We start from the raw sequence: 26,091 nt of genomic DNA, 5'->3' as shown, positions 1-26,091 counted from the left end.
GATTCACAGCGATGGCTGGAATATCTCTTCTGTGTCTCTTGACATCCTAGTGGAGGACGGTACCAGGTTATCAGAAGGAAAAGCACTTCCTCTGTGCTGGTGGCAATCACCACTAGCTCGCTGCAGTTCCCAGGTGCTTCAGACCCACCCAGACCATGTATTCCACCAAATACTGAACACAGATGTTCTTAGTTCAGAGCGTTTAGCAGGAGACTCCCTGCATCATCCACTGTATATTCTTGTTTTATTTGCTCTTCTGTTCTCCAGCTGCTTCCATTCTCATCCACCACAGCCTTTTTGGTTTTCTTTTGGAACCTCCCACATCTCCCTGCTTGTCCATAGGACCTTCACTGTGGTGTCTCAGTTATGGCAGCTAGAGCAGCAATGCTAAAGGACTACAACCGGGTCATCCTTTCCCTTAGCGTGTTTCTGTATTATCCAAAAAAAAAAAGGAAAATCATAAGGACACTTGTATCTTTAAAAAACAATATACAAATAAAGCCATCTTGGTCTGAAGTTCACAAATATTTTTGAAGGCAAATGGGATAGGAAGAGTTTAGCCTGCAAACACTTATTTGTCATACAGTCTGACTAGCGCTTTTCAATGTGCTTTGATCCTCTTCTTTTTTTTGGCCCAGGCATTAGATAATGCTTTAGAAGCCATTAGAAAAAATTGTGACAATTGAAATGCTTTGAAAAATGACAGTTTGATAGTCTAATAATAGCCCCTACACTGATCTGGAGAAGGTTTTCTTTTCTTTTTTGTATTCATTATGTACAGTACATTTTAAAATGTCCTCTTCTCCCCAACAAATAATTTAACCCTTTCACAACCTGCAGTCCTGGAAATGTGAAACATGTAGATGCTAATATATGCATATATAACACATACATATATTTAAAGAGGTATGTACATTATAAAGAGCTGGTAAAAGGTGCTGTGATGTTGAGAGAAGAAATGGAGAAAAGGATAACATCTTTGGTTGTGTTCTTTGAGTAGAAGAGAGCCAAAAAAGGCTGTCCATGCAGAGTGATGCTGTTAGTGAGGGACCATTACTGTATGGTCCCCAGGAAGATGTTCCGTAGGGAGAAAACACATCTGGGAGAGTGAGGTGGATGGGAGGTTACATTTCTTTGCAAGATCTTGTTTTTGCAAGATCTCATTTGGCAGCGATAAATGAGCAACTTTCAAGCCTCAGAAGTGATTAATTTCTCACTGGAGCTGTCTCTGAGGCTGTCACAGCCTGACAATCCTGACATAAGTGTCATTTATAATGTCACAAGTCTATTACACATAAATGTCATTACACAATTACTCTGAGGATGAAGAAAGGTTCACTGGGGGAAGAGCGTCTGATATTAAGTCAATTATATATCTTAATGTTATTGTTCGGTTGTCCCCCCTCATACAATTACATTGCGTCTCATTTGTTCATTTTGTGCAAATTAGCAATTATTTATTGCAGTGATACTACTAGGCAACCCAGGTAGGGTTGGTGTTATTAAAACTCTGGCACAACCTTGTATGTGTTGCCATGATTGATATCAACATGAGGATCATGGTGCTTTGATAATTAGGCCTCTTGAAATGAGGGCTCCATACTCAGTCTCCCTCCACTTTTTTTCTGCATCTGTCTGAAAGGCACCAACATATGGGTGAGACGATAAATCCTCCATGTGGTTTCGATAAAGATGGCTTGTTTTAATGAGGGTGACTTTTTGTGCTGCCTAACAAAAGAGGCCCTTTCTTGTTAGAAGGACAGAGGAGTTAAGCAAATTCCCCTGTGCTGCACCTCAATTATTCCTTAAAATTGGCATAAATGTAGCCTTCATTTAGTTCTAAGAGGCTTTCATCCTCCTTGGCCCAGACACAAACAAGACTTACACTGGGGCTTGGTGTACTGACGAGATTTGAATGCATTATGCATAAGAAGGTGCGGTAACGGAGCTGCCTGGTGACTAGGAGGGAGAAAGAGATATCTGGGGTAGTGCTACAATGCCTGTCTCTCCCTCGACACTTATGGGAGCTGAGCTGTCGGTTTGATTAGAGGTCACTTGAATCCAGCTCAATTTCTTGAGCTGGAAATGAACCTGCCTGTTATGATATAGGCAAAGACTTGGTTCTGAGGGCACTGAACGTTTTTATGCTGGCTTCAGCAAAGTGGAGCAGTCTTGTACCACAATTTGAGCTGACTTACAGACATGTAAATACAGAAGGCCAGGAATTTCCATTATAATCCTCCAGATTTCTACCAAGACAACTGAGATGAGAATCAGGCCTTTTAAATTGCTCCCTTTGCCTGTTTGCTATTCTGGGAAGCTATTGTTCTCAAAGGGACATCTTTAAAGCAAAAGCTGGTAGAATAATTTATTTGCGAATAATTTATTCAGTGATTGATGGGAAAAGCTGCTGAATAAATAATTCACTGAATGCTAATGGAACATCAGAGATGGTCGAATAATGAAAATGTTTATTTGCAAATAATTTATTCAAAGAAAAATGCTGAAATGTATCAGCTCAATTATTCTTGGTGAATAATCCAGGCATTCCTACACAGCCCACTGTGACATGTCGTACAAAGATGCTGTTTTTAACAAAATGAAACACTCCAGGTAACTAACCCGTGTTTGCTTCAAGTGAGGAACTCTCATTTTCTGCTCTCCCACAAGAGTGGTCATGAGAAGAAGTTTGAATAAGAAACTCCTCAAACTTGAGCTCAAACTGAAGGTCGAGCCCTAACTCTACCTGTGATGGCAGTTGCATATCATCAGCTGCTTTCATCCCTTACTTCCTGTTATTAGCAGCAGCTTTATCATCTGAAATCCTTTCTATGATTCTAAGCTTTGCACTTTATTTTCTCAACAGCAAAGGATGTGTCCCTCTGTCCTCTCTCTGGGCCGAGCAGTGCCATTGCTCCTGAGGAGCGCGGTCCCCATGCTGGGGTTGCTGTGGCAGCAGAGGGGGTTTCCTCTGATGGCAGACCTGGAACACTGGGCAGCTCCAGGTCATCCTCCGTTTTCAACTCTCTGAGAATTCAAATGATCAGAAGCTGCCGTGAAAGAGTTGGAAGGAGGCAATACATAGTTTATAAAAGCATGGACTGGGGAGACAGTCCTGATGTTTCACAGCACTATGTGGATGATAAGGAAATACGGCATCAGCACCACTCATTGTGCATCTTTCTCTAGTCTGGATCACTGAGCTCTTTGAGACCTACCAGTGATTAACTGGTCATTTAGCACTGACTTCACCTGCATGGGACTGGGGAGGTTTTTTAAAGATGTGCTCTGACATTTCAATTCTAAATCTGCACTGACTACAGCAAAAATAAACAAATTAACCAAAGCCAAATTCCCCAGCAGAACTTTTGTCAGTAATCTCTCTTGTTTGGCAGATGTTTAGAGAGCGCAAGCTTGGAGTCCCCAGGCAGGAGACTCTGTGTGGGGCAGGTACGGCAGGCGTCACGGTCCTCAGCTGTTCCATTTGCCAGAGGAGATCTTTCCTGCTTGCATGCAGCTGTACAATGGGTCTCAGGTGCTCCTGGAAAATTGAAGTGATTTTGTGCTGATACTGGAGCTAATACCAGAAAAATCTAAATTACATTTTAAAAGGAAACTACCCTTTTATCTTTTAACCTTAGGCCTCTCCCTCTCATGCAGAAAAATCAATCTTGACTAATCTACTGACCAAGTGAAAGTAAAAGAGGAACCCATATAAACATGTACTTTATCTTCTTTAAAATATTTTTCACAGAGGAGCTTAGCAAAACATCCAAAGCTCCCTCATAGGTCTTAGGAGACAACCCCATTGTCCTGAAAGGATCCATCATTACTCTTGAGGGAGAGTTTTGGGAAGAAACAATAGATAGATCCTTCCCTGCTGTCTAGGTGTTGAAGAAAACTCTGCAGCAAGGACTGTACCTATTTTCCTCTTTAATAGAGAGCTGGATTCCTAAAGTTGTGCTGAAAGTTGTGCTGAAGACACAGCTGCAGCAAATTAGCAAGTGGGCCGTCACCTAGGTCGGGGAGCAGATAAACCCAGCAACCTGAGCCATTGCTCTGCTTGCTGGAGGGTTTGGTATTAGCTGCAGGAGGGGCTGTTATCATTACTTTATTTTTTTATGATTTATCTATTTTAACTGTAGTGGCTAGTGCTTATGGCAGGAAAAACTCTTAGAGCAGAAACTCTGTAACCAGCAACCTGGGCTTCATCAGAAGCCATCAGGAATATGGCTTCATCAGAAAAGAAAACAGTCTGTGCAAAAGCAGTGCAAAGGTAAGCTTTACTCAGAGTCCTGTCTTTTGGAAATCCTCTCTTTTTCTGATGCATTTTTCCTATTTCTTCTATCTCTTTTCCTCTGGTTTTGTGAGCATTAGGTATGGTTTATAACCAGGAAAATATATAACCCTTTAAGAGTGTAACTCTTTGGCATGCTGCTCTCCTGCCCTTTCTGGATTAAGAGGGGAAGTCGGGGACAATTTGACTTTTTGGCTTTGCTTTTTATTTTTAAAGCTTTTCTTAACTTCTGATCAGATGTAGACTCAGGCCTTGGGCCAAGACTAGAGTTGGTGTATCTCTTGTCCAAAGTGTTCTGCTTGTGCCTGGCTTTCACAGTTTAAAAACAACCCCTCAATTTACATTAACTGCACGGTCCTGAAATCTCAGGTGCAGATCAGGTCATCTTGCCCATCCCTCACTGCTTTATCATCTTGTTTTCTCCATTTTCTCCAGTGATATATTGAGGTAAGGAACATTTTCAAGAGCAGGGACACTAAATCATGTATGCTCTGTGTATGCATAATCTGGAGTATCTGGTCCAGAATGCTAACGAGGGCATGCTGGCAAAAAGAAATTGCAGGAGAGACCTTGGAGTCTGCTGGGACATACTGAGCAAGAGGCAGGAGAAATTGCACCATTTTCTTTTAGTAATGGTAGTCCATTTGCTCCTCTGAATAACTTAATTTCCTCTCCATGCAGCCAGATTAACCAGCCAGAGATCAGGGTCCTGCATAGTTTGGGGGCTGCAAAACTCTCGGTGGAGATGACTTAAGCCTAGGTGACCTATGGGCAAAGTATGGTAGGGTAGGGAGTAATAAAAAAAACCCCAATCCAAAATGATGTGTAGATGTGGAGAGTCTTATGCAAAATAATTGAAAATACCGCTGGCTTAACCATGGAGACTTTAGATCTTGTGACACTCATCTCAGAGCCTAGCTTGCAAGTCCTTGCTACCTTTCACAAGTCTTTCTGATCATCCAGGGCTGCTGGGTGCTTCAGCTATGGAAATAGCATTCATCCAGCATGCTGGAGGCAGGTGAAAAAGGCTTGCGTCTGTGCATTGGCTCTACAGCTCCCCTGAGAATCTATAGCAAACTTAATTTTGAGCCAGATTTCCATCATCTTTGCACTACCCTACCTAGATCTAAAAATAACGTAGCTGTGCTAAGAACCTGCTATTATATTTTCTTTTGTGATTACACCCATCCACATCAGAACCAGTTCAGAGTTGGTTTATTCTCCAAATTTCTGGCTGTATTAGCACTGTCAGAATCCCTGATGTATCACCTTGCAGGGAGTCTAAATGCTTGTCAGTGCCTTACTTTGCATTTTTGTTCTGGGCTCAAAGCTGAAAGCACAGCTGAACTGAAATCTTTTCTCTGGATGCTGATAGAAATGTAAGAGAAATCTCATTTTTAAAAAGTATGAAAGGACCATAAAAATAAGTCTTTTACTAAGCTGATCAACTCAGCCGCTTTATACCAGAAAGGATTCAGAATGAGAAGCTGATAATACAGGCTTTAGTTTGTGGGAAATGAATTAGAAAGATGGTATTTGAAAGAACTATTTCATTTAGGTGTTTCACTGGCATATAACGAGCTACTATAGTTATATTGCAGCAAGCTAAAATATTATTTAAAAGTTAATTCATATTTTTAGCATATAATTTCTAATTAACTTGCTGTAGTTATCTTGTTAAATGTCAATTAAATCACAGAGCATTCCTCAAAGGTTTCCTGTATTCATAAAATGTAATTATACAGCTATTGCTCATGTAGCCCTTATTACTAGTATAATCTACAGCTAAATATATCTTTTACATACTAATTATACATTACTAAGTGCTATATTGATAATCAGTAATTGATTTAGCACAATGAATTGTCATGTTACCTCTTCAAATGTCAACCCTAAGTATTTTGAATTAAAAGTTCTGGCCACAACTTTGGTTGTAGCTGAGGTTTGCTGCCACGCTTGTACCTGGGTTGATCTGCTAAAGCTGTGGTACCAGAGGGCAGCGCCTGCCTCAGTGTGCTCCCGCTTGCCGCGATCAGGCTCCCCTCTGGTGCGAGGTCTTTGCTGCGGGGTGCAGTGCTGGCTTGGACAGTGCGCGGCGGGGTGTGCAGGCGTGTCTGACAAATGCTGCGTCCTGCAAAAGGCAAGATGTCTCGGAAAAGCTAGGATGGCTCCGCTGACAAGAAATGAGGACAAAATGGGCTGAGAAGTCATGTGTCACAAAAAAAGAAGGAAAAAGGCAGGAGAAGGCTTTAAAAGTTTATCCCCAAACTTCTTAAAGGGGAAGATAGTCAAACATCTTTTGGAAGAAAAACCTCTCAGACAATCTAGTGTAGGATTACCATCCGGTTTTTTGCACTGATACCAAAATAAAAGGTGAAGGTTGGAGTACTCATTGCTGCATATAATTTCTCCTTCTCCCCAGTTTTGTTTTCATACTAGCTTGTGTCTGTAGGACTGTGTGGAGCAGGGTTATGTTGTGCTTGTAAGGCACAGTGGGGGTTGCCTTGTCACATCTTCCAAAGCACCAGCTCGGCTCCATGGCTGAGCAGTGTTGACCTCCCTTTTCTAAGGCAGGATTAATTACATCTAAACAATAGCAGAAAATACCTGAAATGCCAATTAACTGTGATGGTCCAGATGGAAAAAAGAAGAGGGGGCAAAAAAGACAGAGAAGCTGGGAAGGCCTTAATTAGATTTGCACATTTACTGCCCAGTAGTAACTTGGAGTGAATATTATTCCCAGTCTCTCCCAGCCTGTCTCCAGTCTCAGCTAGCCTCTCCTCCTCCTCCCTTCCCCCTCACTGTCTGAATAATATTTACTGGTACATCGGTGTTATTAAGAGTTTGGATCTTCCATGTCCCTTGCCAGATTCATATGTGTCTGTGTTGATATTGATGTTATTCAAACAATGATCATCTCCTTCCCTTGTCAGTTTATATTGCGTGTTTCACATAGCACAATCTTAGCAAACAAGACTCATCCTCTGCTTTTTTCCCCATTTGTGTTTTTTTCCTTTTGCTAGAAGTGGTATTTAAATTAAACCATGCTTTGATTTTTTTTCTTCACTCTCGTGTTTCTTAAGGCAACAAATTTTATGGATCTGGGAAATAGAATCAATATGAAGTTGGATTGTCCTTATGAGATCCTCTTAATATCCCACGCGACCAGGCTTTGTACATCAGGATTAAGAAAAGGGAAAATTACTGAGGGCAGGATTCTTTGGAGGGCTGTTTGTGTGCACATCATGGACAAATATTGAAATGTGGAAAACATAAGACAGGGAATCCAGGGGTTTGTGTAGCTTTAATTGAAACCATTTGTAACCTTCATTCTCTATGATCTTAAATGACTCTTTATCTTTCTTGAGTTCATACGGTGGGTTCTGATGCACACTGAATTCATAAAATATACAAAATTTCAGTGTTCTTAGGAGAAAATTCATATCCAGTGATGGGGGAGAGATGGCAATTCAAACAATAGCACTGGGTGATATAAAAATGAACTTATTCTTCAGAATGCTCAAGCTTTCTAGAAAGCTGTGTGGTTACTACCTGGTCATTTACATTTTGTATGAAGATACTCCAAAAGCAGACGAAAGACTTTGTTAATTCTGAGTAACTTTTTTTTATTGATATATTGAAGACAAAATTTTCCAGCTCGCTCACAGCATTCCTTGTCTGGGGCAATGTGTTTGCTTCAGATGGGCTCACAATTATTCCATGATACTGTTGGCTTCATAACTGAGTTCTCTTCATCAGAGTTCATTAGAAATAAAAAATTAATTCAGTTAGGGCAGTTACCCATGTGGGAGCAATTAGAAGCAGCAGAAATATTCTTTATGAGAAGACAGTTTTGCTTATTCCCCAAGATTGAGGGAGCTTTCCCTGCCCGGTTGCTCACCACAGGCACTCCTGCTGCCCTGCCAGTTTGCTACTCTGACTTTTCTGTTGATTCTCCTCTGTTCCCTTCTCCCTTTGCATTTGGTTGGCCTCCTATTTTTGAACTTGATGGTTGTTTTTCCTCTGGCAAACTGCTTCATCAACTGAATTGGTATTGCTTTTATGCTGTAATTTTCATTATGTCAGTGGCTCACTTCACCTCCCCTGTCAGTTTGCGTCACTTCTGCTGGGTGGACAGGCTCGCTGCAGCAGTGCCGCTCGCCTTTCCTCATCAGTTTGTTTCACTTCCTTATAAATACTGATCCATCGTGAGCAGCAGTCTCCCAATTTTCTGTCCAACTGTTCCATAGGCTAATCCTTAAGTATTTGCAGTGTTTTCAGTGAAGTAAATTCCAATTTATGCCAGCCATGGCGAGTCCTGTTTGTGTGAAGCGGGAACATCCTGAGTCAAGATGAGTCCTCATCTTTAGGTATATTTAGTATTCTGTAGAAGACTGTTCTCGTCTCCTTTTAAAATACTCCAATATTCCCACAAAAGGCCTTTCACCAGGGCAGTGTATCTCCCTGTTAGCTCCTTAGATGCAGCAGAAATCTGCAGTACAGACAGGTGGAAGAAGAGACAAGGATGTTTGGTGAGGCCTGTGTAGATTGAGATGGAAGTCGTGGGGCATCTGGAGACAAGGAGTTGGAAGAGCAGAAAGAAGGGACGGGACTGAAGATGATGAAGATAAAGTATCTAAGATTCAAGCTCTGGAGTTCTCTCTCTGTAGCATGTGGTTGAATTTTACCCAATTTGCAGTCTTGGCGTTTTCCTTTCTTTTTTTGTATGCTCATATATTGACTTAGCTCTAGAAAAAAAGAAAATGGAAGTTATATAGATTCAGTGTTCATAACAAAAATGTGATACGACATATTCCCTCTGAGTATTTTCAGAATAAAAAGGCAGAGAGAAATCAGATAAATGCATCAATAGGAGTCAGCTGTCTGCCAAACCATGTTTTAAATATCAAATTAGAATATAATAGTATGCATAGTTTCCATATCAAATTATGACATTATTGGCAGAGACTAGAAGGTGACACTACTCAGAGTCCTCCTACATCCCTGGATAACAGATGAAACAGTCTTAAATGGAATACAAAGCAATTTTGTAATCAAATGCAGGCTTATATGGGCATTCACGTAGTTCAGGCAAGGGAAATCCAAATGGAGGGGAATTAATGTTTTTTTGATAGATTTTTTTTTTTTATGCTAGGGTGAATAGCCAGACTGAGGGATACAGGGGCAGAAATCTAATTACCCAAATAATGTAGGTGGCTATAGGCAAGCACTCCGCTCCCCTTGTTTTTTCTCCTTACTGGCACCATTGGCAAAATGCTTCTGCAGGAAGTGCTATAGTTGGGTGGGATAGACAAAACTGGAAATCTGAGAGTATTTCCACCAGGGCAGGGAATTCTGCTCTGTGGAGTCACATCTCTCTGTTGGGGAAAAATGTGAGGTGGTTTTCCTCCCAGAGGTATAAGGAGAATGTAAGCCGTTATTCAGCTGGTTGAACTCTACAGTGCATTCTTGCTCATGAAGTATTTGAGGGGCACAGGAGTTCTTGGGTTCTAGAATTAAATTAACTGCTACTGAAGCATCACTAATGTCCTCTAGAGGCCTCTGATGTTCACCAGCAACAGAGATCCCCCCTGGACAAGCAGGTGGGAGGATCTCTGAGCACTGGAGCTGAGCTCTGCTTTAGGATATCTTTTCTGTTGATAGTCGCTTCCTCTGTGGCTTGAAACTGGACAGAAGAGCAATATTTATAGCAGTAAATAGAAAGTGTCAGCATCAACAGAGTGATTCCTCCAGGTGGTGGTGGCTGGCTCGTGTCCCCCATGGACTGGCTGTTACAAGGAGATGTATCGCTCGGAGCAATGGGCTGGCCCTACCACTGCCTCTCGTGTATCTTGTATGTGGGCAGAGGGATTCGGTTCAGCCTGAGGATGTTTACTTGTTGCATTCTGGCAGCTCTTAAACACAAATTTCATTTTGGTAATTGTGCAAAAAATAATGTACTTGTCTCTCATAGGATACTTCCGCCAGAGAACAGCATGTAGATGAGTGTCAGAGTAGATTATATATTTAATATATCACATACTGTTGACTTTTTAAGTAATAAGGCAATAATGAAAGCAAGAACATCTGGAAGCATGCTGAGAAACAGTTATTCTTTAAATATTGATGATCTGGTTTTGTAACCATCATAGTAAAAACACACAGATGGAGTTCAGAGCTTTAGCTGGACTGCTTGGCTTAGGCAATGTGGCAAAATCATAATAAGCAACAAGAGGAAAGAAAAAGATTGCAGTAATCCCAGTTGGATGTGCCTTTTCTCAGAAGTGTGGTAACATCTTCCCATTTCTCTTGGTAATCTTCTCTCATGGAAGATGTGTAGTGACTGGCACAGCAGTTCAATGAAGACCACTGACAAAAATCTCACTGTATTGTGTGCTACAAAAGATAAAGATGGTCAGGTTGGATGGTGACTTCTGAGTGTGATGAGACAATTCTTGTGGAGGAGGCTATTTCCATGGTGTTCTCTGCACACAGCAGTAGTTTAGGTGCAGTTCAAGGTTGCAGCTCCCCCAGACATGGGGGGAAAGACAAAGAAAGAGGAAATATTTTTTTCCAAGCTTAAGATATATTGCTCTAATATTTCTTTTTGCTTTTGCTTCTATTCCCTCTTGGCAGTTCCATCTCTCCATATAGCTATAGGCTGTCTGTGGCTCTCATACACACACACACAGAGAATACTTGTTAACTACTACTATTTGAGACGAAACAGTGAGGTTCTGTGCTGAAGAAGAGTTTTTCAGATAACTGCCTGAGGCACCAGACATTTTAGAATCAGGATCTGGGAAGTAGAGTCATTATTTCTGTTGGTTTAGTGCCTGCTTTTATTCTCTTTCTTATTGACAAATGTTCTTTAACCCATACTGCTGTGGGTGGTTTTTTCACATTTGCACTATACAGAACTGTTAAAGGGAGGAAAAAAAAAAAAAAAGAAGACTTTTTATTTAACCATCTCTGCAATGTCTCCTACTTCATACTCCATCACCCTTTCCTGTCTCCTTTTTTGACTTCTGATCTATGGACATAGACTCTGAAGTCTGTAACTTTCCACATGAGTTGTGAATGGAAAGTGTCTGGAACAAATGGGAGCAGAAGGGAAAAGTCCTCTTCAGCTCCCTATGGTGAAGTGTCAAACAAATCACAGCATTACAGACTACCTTGTTCACGAGGTACATAGCCATCTTCCTTGCTGGCTTCTATAGCTGGTGCGAGTTGTACAACTGATGTGACCTCTGTAACAGCTGAAACCGATGGATCTTCTGGAAGATGAATGCTTACAGGTACAGAAAGCAGATCCGGGTCTTCATTATTCACATAAAACCCCACTGGAAAAAAAACACACCAGAGACCTGAGAGTCTGGCTGAGGGAGAACTCTAAATTGCAGATTTGGCATCTGTGTCCTTGTGGTTAGCCTCAGACCACTGCCTATGCTTCTCCAAGCCCTGGGAGGGGATCTCTGGCACTGTGATATTTAGGCCCTCCTTCGATGATAAGCCAACACATGACTGGTTCCAGTGCAGCTTATCTTTAGACCTGATGATATGCTGTGATACAAAGATACCAACGTTAATATTCTTCAGTGTAATGAGATGCCCTGCAGGTTGGATCTAAGGCTGCTGAATGACAGCTACTAATTGTGTGCACTTGTATGGACCATCACAGGAGATGACTAGCCCTGTCTGCGCTTTGGGAGGTCAGCAACTGATAATGTGCTCTCTCTGTGTCTTTGCTCCTAAGCTCTGTTTTGTTCCCCGCAAGGTCAATGAGATAGAGTATGGATGTGGTGAAAGGCACAGCACTCAAAACCCATTTCAGATGCAGAAATATCTGCTTTGTTCCTGGTGGTGGTGTGAGTTTAGTGCAGTCATGGCTCAGGTCAGGGCCTTGTTGTAGGCTGTTAAAGCAAAGCACTAAGCTTCTGCTGCTGAGAGGTTACGTTTTAGTATGTAGACAACAGGTAGCAAGTACATAAAGTGCCATAAAAATAAGGAGAAAAGATAGAGAAGAGGACAGAGCTGTGGTTGCACAAGTCATTTGTCCCAGTGACCTCTGGGGGTCTCAGGTGTCTGTAAGAAACTAATAGTTATTCACTGGCATAATGGTAAAAAAAGAAAAAAGATTGGATGTGAAACTGAGGAGTATAAAATATTTTCTTCCAGCAGCAAAATAAGAGGAGAAATAACCTGATCCCCCCCTTCTCAGCAGCTTGAAGCCTTGATCCTTTTGTGAGCCTCACAAATCAAAAGGACAGTTTGTCTGAGTTCATGGTGAGGTTTTTGTGTGCACTGTGATGAGGACAGTGATGGAGAACACTCTTGGGACCAGCTCTTCTCAGCTGAAGAGCCTCTGAGAAAGTCCTGAGGAAGGAAAGGTTTTCAGGGAGAGCTAACATTTTTTTATTAGCTCTACTAGAAATGCACAGACGAGTTTTTTGGTTAGACAGCCCTCTTAAGGCGTCTTTCACTAGTTGCAGGAGTGCCAGCTGTTAGGTCTCTTGCTACTGTGGGCTGCAAAAAAAGCGTCCTAAATGTGAAAAGCAGAAGTCTGGGGCAGTTTCTTGTTGCTGCTCCACGAATGCAAGCACTGACAATACTGAGCCATTGCCCTGCTGTCCTTGCACATAGTGCCTCTGCCGCCTTTTGGGCATGTCTTGATTGACTTTAAGATGTGGGGATTCAGTGACTGTTGTGAAGGACATGAGTGCACAAGGACCGCAGCCCCTACCCCTGTGATGAGGAGTAGAGGTCTCTGCTGCTGACTGTCTTGTTAGAGAAATTAGGGAGGCAGCACTCTGAATTACTCTGGGGTGCAGCCAGTGCGGCGCTTGTTCGACTCGACCAGATGGATACGGGAAGTATCTTGGGGAAGAGGTCTTGTGGAGAGCCCTCTTGGAAAGACCTGTGCTCTTCCCTGGGAAGACACAATTTCCCGAGTTATTTTTATAGTAATTTCATTTTTGCATTTCATTCTTTATTGGTAGAATTGATAGATACTTGATAAATTTGAGCCACACCCAACTGTTTCCTCAGTAAATCCTTAAACCTGGGTTATATTCTGTTGCAAATATGCTGTGGCTCAAAGAGATTTTAAGAGCTCAGTATAATTTACTGAGGCTCAAAAAAACCCCTCACAGTTTTATCAAAATATGAAAGTGTGATCCGATAACAGAAATACTTCTAGGTTCGAAAGTCATTCCGTTCGTTTGATAATGTTCAGATCAGCGTATGTACAACTATTACTCATTGCAACATTTTGTTTACATTTTTAAACGTTTGATTAACCTGCCTTTGGACTGCAGAGCTAAATGTCTAATCTGACAGATGCACTGCGTGGGAAAATTAAGTATATGAACTTGTTTACCAAGCCGGGGCGGAATCCTTAGAGTTCTCTCGGCAGTCTTCCCAAATGAGATTCAGGCTATGTAACGACGGTAAAGATCTCCGATTTCTCGGCACGTCAGATAGCAACAGGTCTCGAAGCCGGGCTCTGCCCTGCCCAGCCCTACGCGCCCCGCCAGCCGGCCGACTCTGAACTCCCCTTCGGTTTTCTCCCCCTCTCCCGTGACAACAGCCACGAATTCTACCCGGGTTGCCCCGAAGTCGCTGGGAGAGCGCGGAACCGCCGCCCGGCAGAGGCGAGGGCGGGCCGAGCGCCGAGCCGCGCTAGAGGGGGCTCTCGGGCAGCGCAGCGCTCCGCCGCCCCTGCGCCGCTGCCGTCGAGTGTTTCGGCCAGACACCGAAGCGAAAAGCCCGCTTTCGTCTTGGCTTCACGGAGCCGCCGACGGAAAGAGCAGATAAAACTGCCTCTGGACGGGTTCCTGCGTTTTCTTATCCTGGGTTTTCCCCACGCTTAGTGTGTGGTTCAGCGCGGGCCGTATCTGTCTGTTTCTGCGGTCAACTGAGCCGTTCGTGTGGTTTTTAAGAGGTCAGTTTTGCTGTGGGAAGTTAGGCGATTACGGTAATTTAGTTGCAATAATCATTAACGCTAATGAAGATGCTTACTGGCAGCCTCTCATCACGTCGTGTCCCCAAACGCTTCCCAGATCTGAAAACTTAAGTAAACGCAAATTACATGACGCATTCTAGGATTTGAAATCGGAAATGAGTCCTGCTTGCAGCAGTGCATAGACCGGAACTATGTTGAAGTCAAACACGGACAGGAATTCTGTGGCTAATAGAGAGCACGTGCAGCATTTTAGCTGGGGTTTCTCCAGGATGCTGTGGACAGGCTGAAACACTTCATCGCTATTGCTGTGCCATCATTCTTCCCTCTGCCCCAGGGTCCTGTCAAGTCACCTGGCTGCACCAATGTGACTTAAGAAATTAATTCACATTGTACTTAGTCCTGCTCTTCAATCCGGGGGGGATAGAGCCAGTTTGTAGCTGATGTATGAGCCCAAGAGCCAGTTATGAGCCTTTCCGTAGCGTGGGTGTGTTTTAATCCAAATGGAGGATTTGCTTTAAGTGCAGACAGAGCTGCATCAAAAGCTTGCTGCATCAGTATTACCATGTGTTTACATGTTTCGAGGAGCATTCACTCTTTGACAACATATCACAAGGCAGCAGATCAAAAAGGTCCATCTACCTCTCAGACTGTTTTTCAACCCACTTTGCACTGCGTGAGTCACGACGCCCACGAGGAGCGGGAGGGGTGGTGGCATTTCATTGCGAGCAAGCTGAGCAAACCCCCAATACAATCAGCTCAACAGAAAGGGTTTTTTCAGGCATGCAAAAGGGGCAGGTAAATCAGGAGTGAAAATTTCTGGCAAAGCCTACAGGGAGATTATGGGCCAAAGGGCGAATCAGAGCAGAGGGGAGAGGTCCGGGTGGTTTGGGAGCCAGAGGCTGCACCTCTGTCACTCGGCCGGACAGTGCTCGCAGCCCTCCATGTCACGGGTACCAAAACTGACTTTATTTGATGTAGGAAAAGAAAGAGTTTTAATTGCTAGCTTACAATAAACTGTGTATGGCATGTAAATATTGCAAGTGTCAAAAGTTTCCAAAATCATAGCAGCAAACTTATCTGCTTATTTTTATGATATGCGAGGATGAGCTGTTTTTCTTCCAATTGGATAGCTGCTGTAATAGAAATATTATACTGACAGCCAAGCTTACTCCCAAGCCTAATGCGTTTTCAACTTTTTTATGCTGATTTCAGGAAGTACGGCTCCTGTAATTTTCATCCGGATATCAGGAAGCGATGTGTTGTGAGAACATCTCATCTACCACCAGGGATGAACCTGCAGAAATCACTTACACCAACAGATTTACAGGTAAAAGTGTTTTTATTTTAAAAGATTGCTATAGAAATAGCAGTTTTCTGCTTTAGCCTATGGATTAAGAACACTGGGAATTTCAAACACTTTTGTTGGACCTGCTGGTAAATGGGGGGATGGTCCAACTGCAGACACAGGATCACAGAGCAGCGATGAGTTTTCCAGCCTTATCTTCATCATCTTCAGGAATATAATAAAGGTCTCTTTGCTACTAGTGAATGAAGTCAGAGTGCTGTAAAATCAACCCAAATGGGAATTTTACATTGGTGTTGGAATGCAACAAATACCTGTGCATTATGAATTTACATTAAATGAGCTTTCACAGCTAGAGCAGTAGCTTTTTGGAGGACTCGGTCTTCCAAGAGACTTAGGTGTTTATTATATTCTGTTTTCATTTGTATGCAGCCTCATGGACTTTGAGCAGATTGGTTGTGAAATTTTCATCAATTGTTCATTACTGGACTGTCAATTTATAGTTCTGGCTGCATCTCTCACAAACACCTCCAAGTAGTGAGTTTGAAGAAAATCAAGGGCAGGACTGGACTATGGGTTCACAATCCTTCTAGGTGATGCTCCCAGGTCAACAGTTGCGGTTCATTATTAGGGAAAGATATATCAGATGCCTGTGCTGTTGCTGAGTTGTTGCTTCTTATTCTTGCATAAATGGAAAATGCACAGTTTCCAGAGCTGCCAGTCTGGGATCTACAATAAACAGTAAAAATGAACTTTAAAAGTAAAGCTCAAGCAATTGGAAAAGATGGTGCTTTGATACTGTTTTCTCAAGCTAACTTGCAGCCTAAGCAAAATTATACACAGCTTTTGCCAAGCTTAAGATTTCTAAAATGCTTTGATTTCGCCTCCTTCTCCCTGCATTGTTTGGCACTTTGCTTTCAGTGTGCAACCACAGCAGGCATCACAAATGTAACATGCATGTAAGAACAGGGGATTTTAAATGGTAACATGACAGAGACATCACTAGGTTTTCAAGGAAAAGGAAAGTGGGATGGGGGTGGGATGGGGGAAAATAATCCAGTACTGCAGTAGGCTAAAGGCTTGATAGAGGTGCTTTGCAAGCAGTATTATTCATTGGTGGTATTGCTGAGTCAGAGAAGAAAGATCTACATAAAAAGAGCTGCTTTTGGATCACGTCTTAATGCAGAAATTTCCTACTAGATTTTTTTTTTTACTAGTGCTCAAGCAACATCACTAGTGAAGTTACAGCAGTTCACGCAGGAAACGTAATGATGAAATTATTTCAGTTATGAAGTCTTCGCAGTAGGAACTTGGTTTGCATAGAGGGTTCTTGTTGCCCAACTGGGATTTCCTCTACAATAAAAATAGACAATAATTTGCGCCCTGATTTTTCAGGATGGGTTAGGATGCAGTATTAGTAATGTGTGAGCTCTGGGTAGTTGGCTGACATAACTTTTAATGACTTTCTTCCTGGGTTTTTATTTTGACTGTTCAGAGGCCTTTACAAGTAAGAAGAGCGCACAGAGAACCTCCTCCAAAGCTAGCACCTTCTGTCCTGAGTAATGGTCTTTAGATGCTGTAGTGCCATCTCAGAGCATCCTGCAACAAAACACACAGGTTTGCTTGTGCAAATGCACAGTCTTCCCATTACGTGGGGTGCACCTGTCCTGGCTATATCACTTACAAATTTATAGCATAGATAAATATACGCATAGGTAACCAGTCTCGATGTGGGGAAGTTCTTATCCACACGTATGCTTTGTGCCGTGCTACACTCCCATAGCATGGTCTGTACCTGAGAGCGGAGGTCCCCAGGTAGGGCTCCGTGCATAGCTGCCCACGCAGCCCAAGTGCAAGGCTAGCTTTTCCCTTGCACCTTCTCATTCACCCACATTTGTATTGCTGGGTTCTGAGACACCTTTTGGAAAAGTTTGTTATCCCATTCTCTGCCAGAGGAAATGACAGAAAAATGCCAAACTACTAGATTAATCCTCCTTGGCAGGTAGCAAAAGCTATCTTCTTTTTTTTCTGAATCACTCAGCAGAGATGAGTTCTTGTTTTTAAGGGAGGCATGAAGAAATCATTCCAGTGCAGGATCCAGCAGTCAGGTCCTTCTATTTGATAAAATTCTTCACTTGGTAACATATTAAGTCTTGACTTTCTGCTATACAGGGGATGACAAATGAAGCATCAGGGATGGGAATCAAATGATTAGGACTTGTGAAACCCTCGTTTTGTTTTGCTGTCTCATTGTGTTACAAGAAAACAATCACCCTTCCTGTATTTGCCTTTTTTTTTTTTTTTTTTTTTTTTGGCTCACAGATTAGTCTGGTACTTGCACTGGAAAGAAAACAGGAAAAAAAGTTGTACCTTTTGTCTTCCCATTTCTGTTACAATTAATCTGATTTGTGTTCAGGCAATAGCCATTCCCACTTGCAGTATACACAATTCACCAACCTTGCAACTACAGTTCCTTCTACATAAATCAATCTCTGTTTAATTTTATCCTGTACTGAATTTGACCAAACCCTCAGGAACTGGTTATAAAAACTGTACAAGTTCAGCTTTTTATTTTGATCAATTCGGAGGGCTGTAGGCAGGTATTCTGTAATGTAATCATTGCTCATGGAAAGCTGAAGTGTAGTATAATAATGTTTATGTTGAAAAATCAGACAACAAATTTTTAGTCATCTGTGCTGTCTGCATTGTTCCCAATTTTTGAAATACCAAGTAACTTTTAAGTTAAAAGCACTGAGTATGAAAGTTTTCAAGACTGCAAACAAGACTTTTATTTTAAAATATTAATTTTTAAATTATTTGCCATTTAACTTCCATATGGCCATAGTGGAATACAGCTATGTTATATATGGATGTCTAATAACAACTTTAATTGGCCTTTAACAAGGAAAATGTTTTTTTCTGTGTGTATAGACATATGATCCTGCACTGGTCCTCCAGCCACATTAGAATAAAAATGAGGGAGTTCATCAACCCATCCATCTTAGAGAAAAGCACCAGAGATATTCCAAAACTTGTAGGCTTTGATTCTCTGCAAGAGATCCTTCAGTGCTGTGCTGGTAGGACATGTCCGAGGGCATGAATGTCTTTCACCCCAAGTCTTCCAAATGTTGTAATTGTAACGTCATAAAACCCGCCCGGAGGAGTGACACTGGACAAGGTGCGAGAGGCTCTGGGGTGGGGGGACCATTTGTGGCCAGTTTGTTCCCCACAACTCTGCTTTGTTCCTGGGCTTCCTTTCTAACCACCCTGAGCATGGGCTTAGAAAACTTGTAGAAGAGCAAGCATCCAAAAAGCATGTGAGAACAGGGGACCTTTCTTCAGTAAGTCTGAGTAGTTTGGGTCTGTACCTTTGTCTGCCGCTTTCCTGGCGTTGCACGGCTCTCAGGGCAGTGTTGAGACCTTTTCCTGTGAAACGTGCCCTGAACCATTCCAACACCTTTGCTAAAATTGCCTCCATTCACTCAGGTCTGTCACTAAACACTTTCACATCCTTGGGGAATGTGTCCAAGTGCCAGCTTTGCTAAGGCTTGGTGGTGGAGGCTTTTGGGGGTGTGTGGCAGGAGATTAGAAGCTGTGGGGGGAGGTAAGATAGCTGGAGGACCAACTAGCCTCAACTTCATCAAGAAATGCAGAACTACTTGCTTACAGTTTTTGAAGAGTTTTGCATTTCTTGAAGTTGAGGCTGGGATTTTATTTTTTCCAAGTCTTCTCCTACCTGATAGTAAATGAGTCCAAAAAAGATTTCTGTCATGTTACAATAGAAAATGAGACAGATTGCACCGTTGCTTCAGCTTTCATTTTAATACCTGCCAATACCATTTTGCAAATCTTGGAGTGTAATATTAAAAAAAAAAAGTGTAGCTAACATGAGGTTAAAAAATGTCTTTAGTGTGTAAAATATGAAGCTGGATGACACATAGGCAGCTGCAGATGCACTAATTTGATTTCATGCCTTAGAATCAACTGTTCTCCTGCACTGAAAGGCACATTTACATCCATCTGTCAAAGTCGGTTCCTTGTCTTTTCAGAGTTCCTCTGCTCTTGTTTCATCCCATGCTCTGCTCATGGGGGCGAGTTTGGAGCAGACTTTTCTAGCCCACCCATGTTTTTCAGGAACTTACAACAAAAATCTATTTTTTTTTTCTTTTTTTGTTTTCACCCCTTTATTTTCTTTACTCTTCTGAGTCTTAGGGAGGTATTATTACAGGATTATTAGACACAGAACGTAGGATCTGAGTGTTTAAGCTTTAATCCTCGTAAGCCAAAGCCCTGGCTACAAAGCTGGGTTCATGACATTCAAAAATCATTTGATATCTAGCAGCAGGGAGTTTGGCATCAGTGAGGAGCAGCACCTGGGCCGGCGCTGCGGCGGCTCGAGAGGCAAGTGGTGCAGAAGGTGGCATCCTGGGCGAGTGCGGGGTGTTCGCCGTGTGATGGTGATGGCTGTGTGTCCTGTGGGAGAGGGCAGCATGGCTGAGGGGAAGGTGGGCTCGGCAGAAAGGCAACATCGTGCCAGCAGAGGAGTCCTCGATAACTGACGTAAACAGAAGGCCAGAGCTCGGGTTATAGTCTGGAAGAAAACATACCCCCAAAAAGAGGTCAACCCACTTCTGCAGTATGTGTTTATCTTGCTTGTGGGAACTTTCAGAGAGAGCACGAAGCCTATTCCTATAGGCACTATGTGCATATGTGCCCAGCAGGCGCTGTATACGTACAGCACCGGGTCAGGGGGTGCCTTCAGGTGTTACTGCAATGTCTGTGATAAAGATTACCTTCCATAGGGGCAGGCTTTTCTGTTGTTTTTAATTTGTCTTACTGCATAGAACATAGGGTAACTGAAATCTAATTTAGATCTTGTCCTGCATAGTAGGTACGACCAAAATCGATATCTTTCATATTCTCACCACAGCATGAAATTCTGAAGATGGAAATTAAAGGTGTCTGATAAGCTGCTAAGTCAGCCTCTCCTCTCCTCTCCTCTCTCTTTTTTACCTTAGTTTGTAGTGAGCGACTCATCAAGTTTATCAAAAGTTAAAACTGTTTTATGATTTAATTTGCCTATTTAGATGCAGTTGCCATCAAGAATCCATCACCCCTCAGATATTCACTTACAGTATTTTGCTAATGGTGGCCAGACCTGTCGTTCACCTTAGACTAAAATATGCTTTCAAACAAACCCTGTATGGAAAGATTGTGTGAGGAGGAAATATTAGTGAGCTGTTAAGACCACAATGCTGATGGGTGAAAGGCTTTTGCTGCTACAAGATGCAATGAGTTCTTTGCTTTTTTCCTGGTTGTAGGGAAGAATCAGCTCTCGGCAGTAAAACGTGTAACAAATTCTTGGCAAAGAGAAAGAAAAATCAGAGGTCAGTGCTGCATGAAGCTTATTAATTTTTGCTTCATGAATTTTCATAGTGCTAAACTGACTTTAAAGTGAAAAGGCAATTGTCATGTCTTTACCCAACATATAATTAAGCAAACTTACTGCTGAAAGATACAACAAAGATAAAATGCTCGGAGCTGGGTTGTGTAACTCTTACTTCTGTTGGCAACTACTTGGTTATGCTCCAGTTTCAGACCATGTTTCAGACCAACGGTTGCTGTATAAAATGGGACACCCAAAATTACTTGAGTTCCAGCATGGGTCTGTGTTATCATCCTTAGCAGTTTTTTTAATCATTTTTTAAGCAGTGGCCAGGGCAAGAACTGTGAGGGTTACTTCCTTGGAGTATCAGGACTGGTGAGATAATGATTAGGGACAGGCAGTAGCTTATTTCTGTGGAAAAGAAACCAGGTATTTAGTGGCATTGTGATACATCAGTAATCTTGAAGCATCTTGATTTTTCTAATACAGCTAAAACAGTTGAAGCCTTCAATATGCTTGAAAAAACTCATTTCTGTTATAAAGGGGTTTGCTTAAGAAAGATGCACAAAAGTTTGTTCCATTTTAGATGATCTAGTCTGGTGTGTGAGTAAAACTACGCTCTTATGAAGAGAGATAGTATAAAGTACTTCTTGTCAGAGCAGGGGAAGAATTATGACTCTGGGAATACTTGGTGCTCTGAGGGCTTTTGCTGGGGCAGAGCTGCAGAAGGCGGCATTTTGGTCGGGGGCGGGAAACTAGCCTGGCTCATCGTGATTGACTGTGTCTGGGCTCTGAGCCCTCAACGATTGAGAGAGCATTTTGGTAGTAAGCACTGCATGCTCAGATACTCCCTGCAATAGGATTTTTCTGTTTGTTTTCTTAGTACTGCCAGATGAAATGTAAGAGAGCGAATCTCCTCATTCTCTTTTAATTTCGTATCTCCAGCCTGAAAATGAAAACTACTTTCTCAGTGGGACCTTTACCTTTTACATCACGTAGCTTCCTCCTCCCCCTCCTACTTCCCAACACTTAATGGGCTGTAGGCAGCCAAACCACGAGACTGCGAGAAGAGCGAAATGATAATTCATTCGGGATGGAAGCAGGAGGCAAAATGTAATCCATCATATCTGCTCTATCTCATTATGGAGGTGAGATACAAGAGAGGGCAAGCTGTTAATAAACTGGTGGATGAAGTTATTTTACCAATCTGTTACAGCAAGCAGGGACAGACAGGGGTAGAACTGCATTATTCACACCTTTTCCTAATCCTTTTGTTCCTTATTCTGTTCTGTGGAAATGCCTTTGCAAAGCCGGTAAAGCAGTCTGGCCTAGGGAGCTGACATCCAGCCCCTCACACCTCGTACTCTCCTGTTGTACCACATCTCGGTAAATAACCCTTTCAGGAGCTGCAGGAGGGCATCGCAGCAGGGGCTTGACAGCTGCCTGGGCTGGAGGGGTGGCAGGGTTCGTGACGGCTTCTGCAGAACTGTTCTTTGTCATGGCCATAGCAGATTTCCTCGCCCCTCAAAGCAAAGCTGCCCCCCAGGAATTGTGCCACCTTCCCCTACGAGCTCTGGGTCCCTGCGAGCTGCCCGTACTGCTTGCTGCCATCCCTCCGGACTGATGTGAGTGGGCTGAAGGCAGCCTGGCAGCCTGCAGCTCAGGCAGCTAAATCCTGCTTCTGTGAGAAATATTTTGGGCAAGCCTTGGGTATTCCCGATACCCCTGCTCCTTGTGCATGTGCAGCGAGGACACCCTGGCAGTGTGGGGGTACCAGCGTGCACCTGTGTGCTGCACCGTGGAGGGCTGCAGCTTGCACATACGTGTAGGTGTTTCCAGTATCAGTACTGCTGGTGTGATGGGGAGCTGGGATCTGAAGGGCTGGAGTGTCACACCACATAAAATACTTCCACTGCTTCTTTTCTTCATATGCAAACATTTCAATAGAGGTTGAATCTGGTCAAGTTTAAAAGCTGCCTCTTGGGAAACAATAAATGCACGTGGATAACACACTTCAGTGGAATTACGGTGGAATTATGTATTTTGCCTTTTCTTTCTCTACCCATAAAACTACTACTTTCTCTTCTGCTGTTTTTCATCTTGTAATGTCTCTCTGGCAAGGATAAGACCTTATTCTGGAGCCTTACTCTGAGCAGATTTGTAGCATGGCTGTGCTAACAAAGTTTCAGTTTCAAGGCTGTCATTTTAGTAGTGAGCTGGTCTGCTGCACATTATTACAATTGTGGTTTGCATGCATTATAGTCTGCAGAAGTAAATTTTCAGAAGAACAATGTTTCCATGCATCCAAAACTTCTGTAAGGTAGTTAATGAAAAGGAAGGATAGCTAACCACATAGACATGTTAAGAATGTTTTTCTTAAAAAACGAAAACCAAAACAAAACCCAAGACCCTGATGGATGCCTGCACATACTTTTCTTCACTTTTTTGTTACTTGGTTAGGGTTTTTCACAAAATTGTCAACGTTTTGTTCCTCACAATGCAGGCTGAAAAACTTTACTGAGAGTTTGTGAATCGACCTGGGAGGTGTGGGAATGCCCGTGGGTCTGGGCAGCCCCAGGGAATCTGCATTTCTTGTTCTGCTCAGGCTATCTGCAGCACGTCCTGACTGCTGGAGGTGTGCTGAGGTGTGTCATTTAGATCAGTACGTGCTATGAGTTGTAAGGTGAAAGGTGTAAATTATTATATGCATAAATAAGGTTCAAAGGAAGGAGCTGTAACAAATGACCAAGCATCTATCCATTTGTATTATGTTCTATTAGAAAGTGCTTAGTTTTCCTTATATCTCCCCTACTATTGCTAGCCCCTTAAATCTTTATCCCTTAAATCTATGATTACTTGTGTTAATTCCTCGCATCTTCCTCTGATCTGGCCTAAACGTAGTGTTCACCCCCTCCACTGACAAAGCCTTCCGATTCATTGGTGCCCTGTTATTTTCCACCTTGACTATACTTAATGTCTTTAATTATTGTTACTATAGGCTCAGTATATGAGTAAACTTTAATGAAACTCTACCAATAACTCCCTTGCCGTGAAAGCACTATTCCTTTCTCCTCTCCACCTTCCTTCTCAGCTGTCACTGCTCTGGAAAATAGTAGTAGTAGTAATAATAACAACAGAATAACTCGCAGAAGATAAATGAGGTTCCTGAGTTGAAAAGACTCACTCACTCTGTTTGCACTAGGGAGGACTAGATTGAGACATAACCTCATTAGCATTTCTGTATGATCACAATAAGGCTGCAGGGGTTGAGACTAAATGTTTTCCAATTCAAAGGAGAGGAGAGCAAATTTACAGATGATGACTTTATTAAATTTAAATTACTATAAAAATATCTAGGCAAGGCTTCAGTGATGACATGAAAATCTTTCAGATTTTTCCTTCTCATTACACAGGATTTCAAGCAAGTTCCGTGAGAAAAGTGCTTGCATAGTTTCTCTCCCTTCATACTTGGACTTGATTTTACGCAATTTTAAATTGAATTTGTAAACATTAAAATTCTTCGGTTTTGTATGCACAGCAATGAAAAAGAAAAATAGCTTTGAAAATAGCCAGTAAGGGACTTCCTAGGAAGCTTTGCTAATGTTAGCTCCCTGCACTCAAAATGTTCTAACCCATAAGTTCAAGTCAACAAAAATCCAGAACTGAAACAAATGTTAGCAAATACACAAAATAATTAGTTTTGTTCTGTCTTTCCTATGATCCTGAGTGAGCCATAAATGGCCTAGGGCTGTTCTTGAGAAGAGAGTAGATTGTTGGTACTTCAGTATCTTTCACTTACAGTAAATGGCTCAAAGTATTATCAGAAATTCTAGTCTCACTTTCATGCTTCAAATAGAGATAATGGCCATATCCTAAAAGATGCTTTTACAGAAAGCACTAATTATTCCTTCTTTGTCGCAAGCATCACCAGGGTTTGCTGACTGATAACCTCTCCTGTCCTTGGAAATTTTCCTTTCCAAGATAGGACTCAAATGCTTGAGAGCCAATTTGAGGAAGATGTCAGTGCCATGCTGAGCTAAATTCTGAATAAAGGATTTAATTTCCTAGAACTGCTGTCTCGCATCTTTCAGAAGCTCAGAGCTCATTCTAAAAAGGAAGAGCAAGCATGTGATGTGATGTGCATGTTCACCAGAAAGAACTGGACCTGAACTGAACTCCAGTGCACGGCAGGGAGAAGGGCACTTGTGATGGACCCGGGCCATTGTTAGCAAAACTGGCAATATCATTAATGAAAGAAGTGGGACTGCACATATTTGACAGGCAGTGTTTCCTATCTCTTTGGAGCCCATACATCTCCTGAGTAATGCAAGCAATCTTATTCAGATTTCAAGTTCTTGATGACATGAAGGCATATGCTGCTGAAAAATTATGATAAATGTGTACTATCATGATTTAAGCTATCCATCAGTAAGCACTTTCCTGAATAAGCTGGAGGAAGCACTTTGTGTGTTCCATATCTGCTGGGTCTGTGGTCCTGAAGGGCTAGACTGCACATCTTGCCATGGACAGACTTTAATGAAGGTAATTGAAGATGTTATTAGGAGAATGCGTTTGTTATCAGAGGTTGCTTATGGCATTATTACTCAGAGTTACACTTCATTAATATCCATTTTTCATGGCTTTGCTTTGCCATTCATTAATTGCATGACCTTGTGTCATTGGAGGAAATGTCAGTGATAGAGTGAAGAATACGTACTTAGTACTGTGCCATCCTCACTTACCATGGTTTGTCAGTCTCCCATTGAAACCCCTGTTTTCAAAGCTTATAGTTCAGCCATAAAAGTAAAGACAAACATCCTTAGGTCAGGAGCTGGGCATGCAAATGCTAAATCAGTGTTTGTGCAGTTGTAATGAATACCTTATTGCCCCACTTGTAAAACCATCTCACAAATAAACAAATAAATAGCAATTGATAGAGAAGCACATGGTGATCCTTCAATTTTCCGTTATAAAGTAAAAGTTGCTTCAAATTTGCTAGTACCCATTTTACAAGAAAATGTTTTACTGTATTGTTACTGGAAATGCTGAATGATCATCTTTCGTTAGAGTCACTGTCAAAGTTTCCCACACAATCACATTTTCTTACTGGAAGTTTTGTTTTCATAACTATAGGTCAGTCA

This window comes from Harpia harpyja, chromosome 19, assembly GCF_026419915.1.
Source record: "Harpia harpyja isolate bHarHar1 chromosome 19, bHarHar1 primary haplotype, whole genome shotgun sequence".
NCBI classification, from domain to species: Eukaryota; Metazoa; Chordata; class Aves; order Accipitriformes; family Accipitridae; genus Harpia; species Harpia harpyja.
This window is presented reverse-complemented; position numbering follows the sequence as displayed.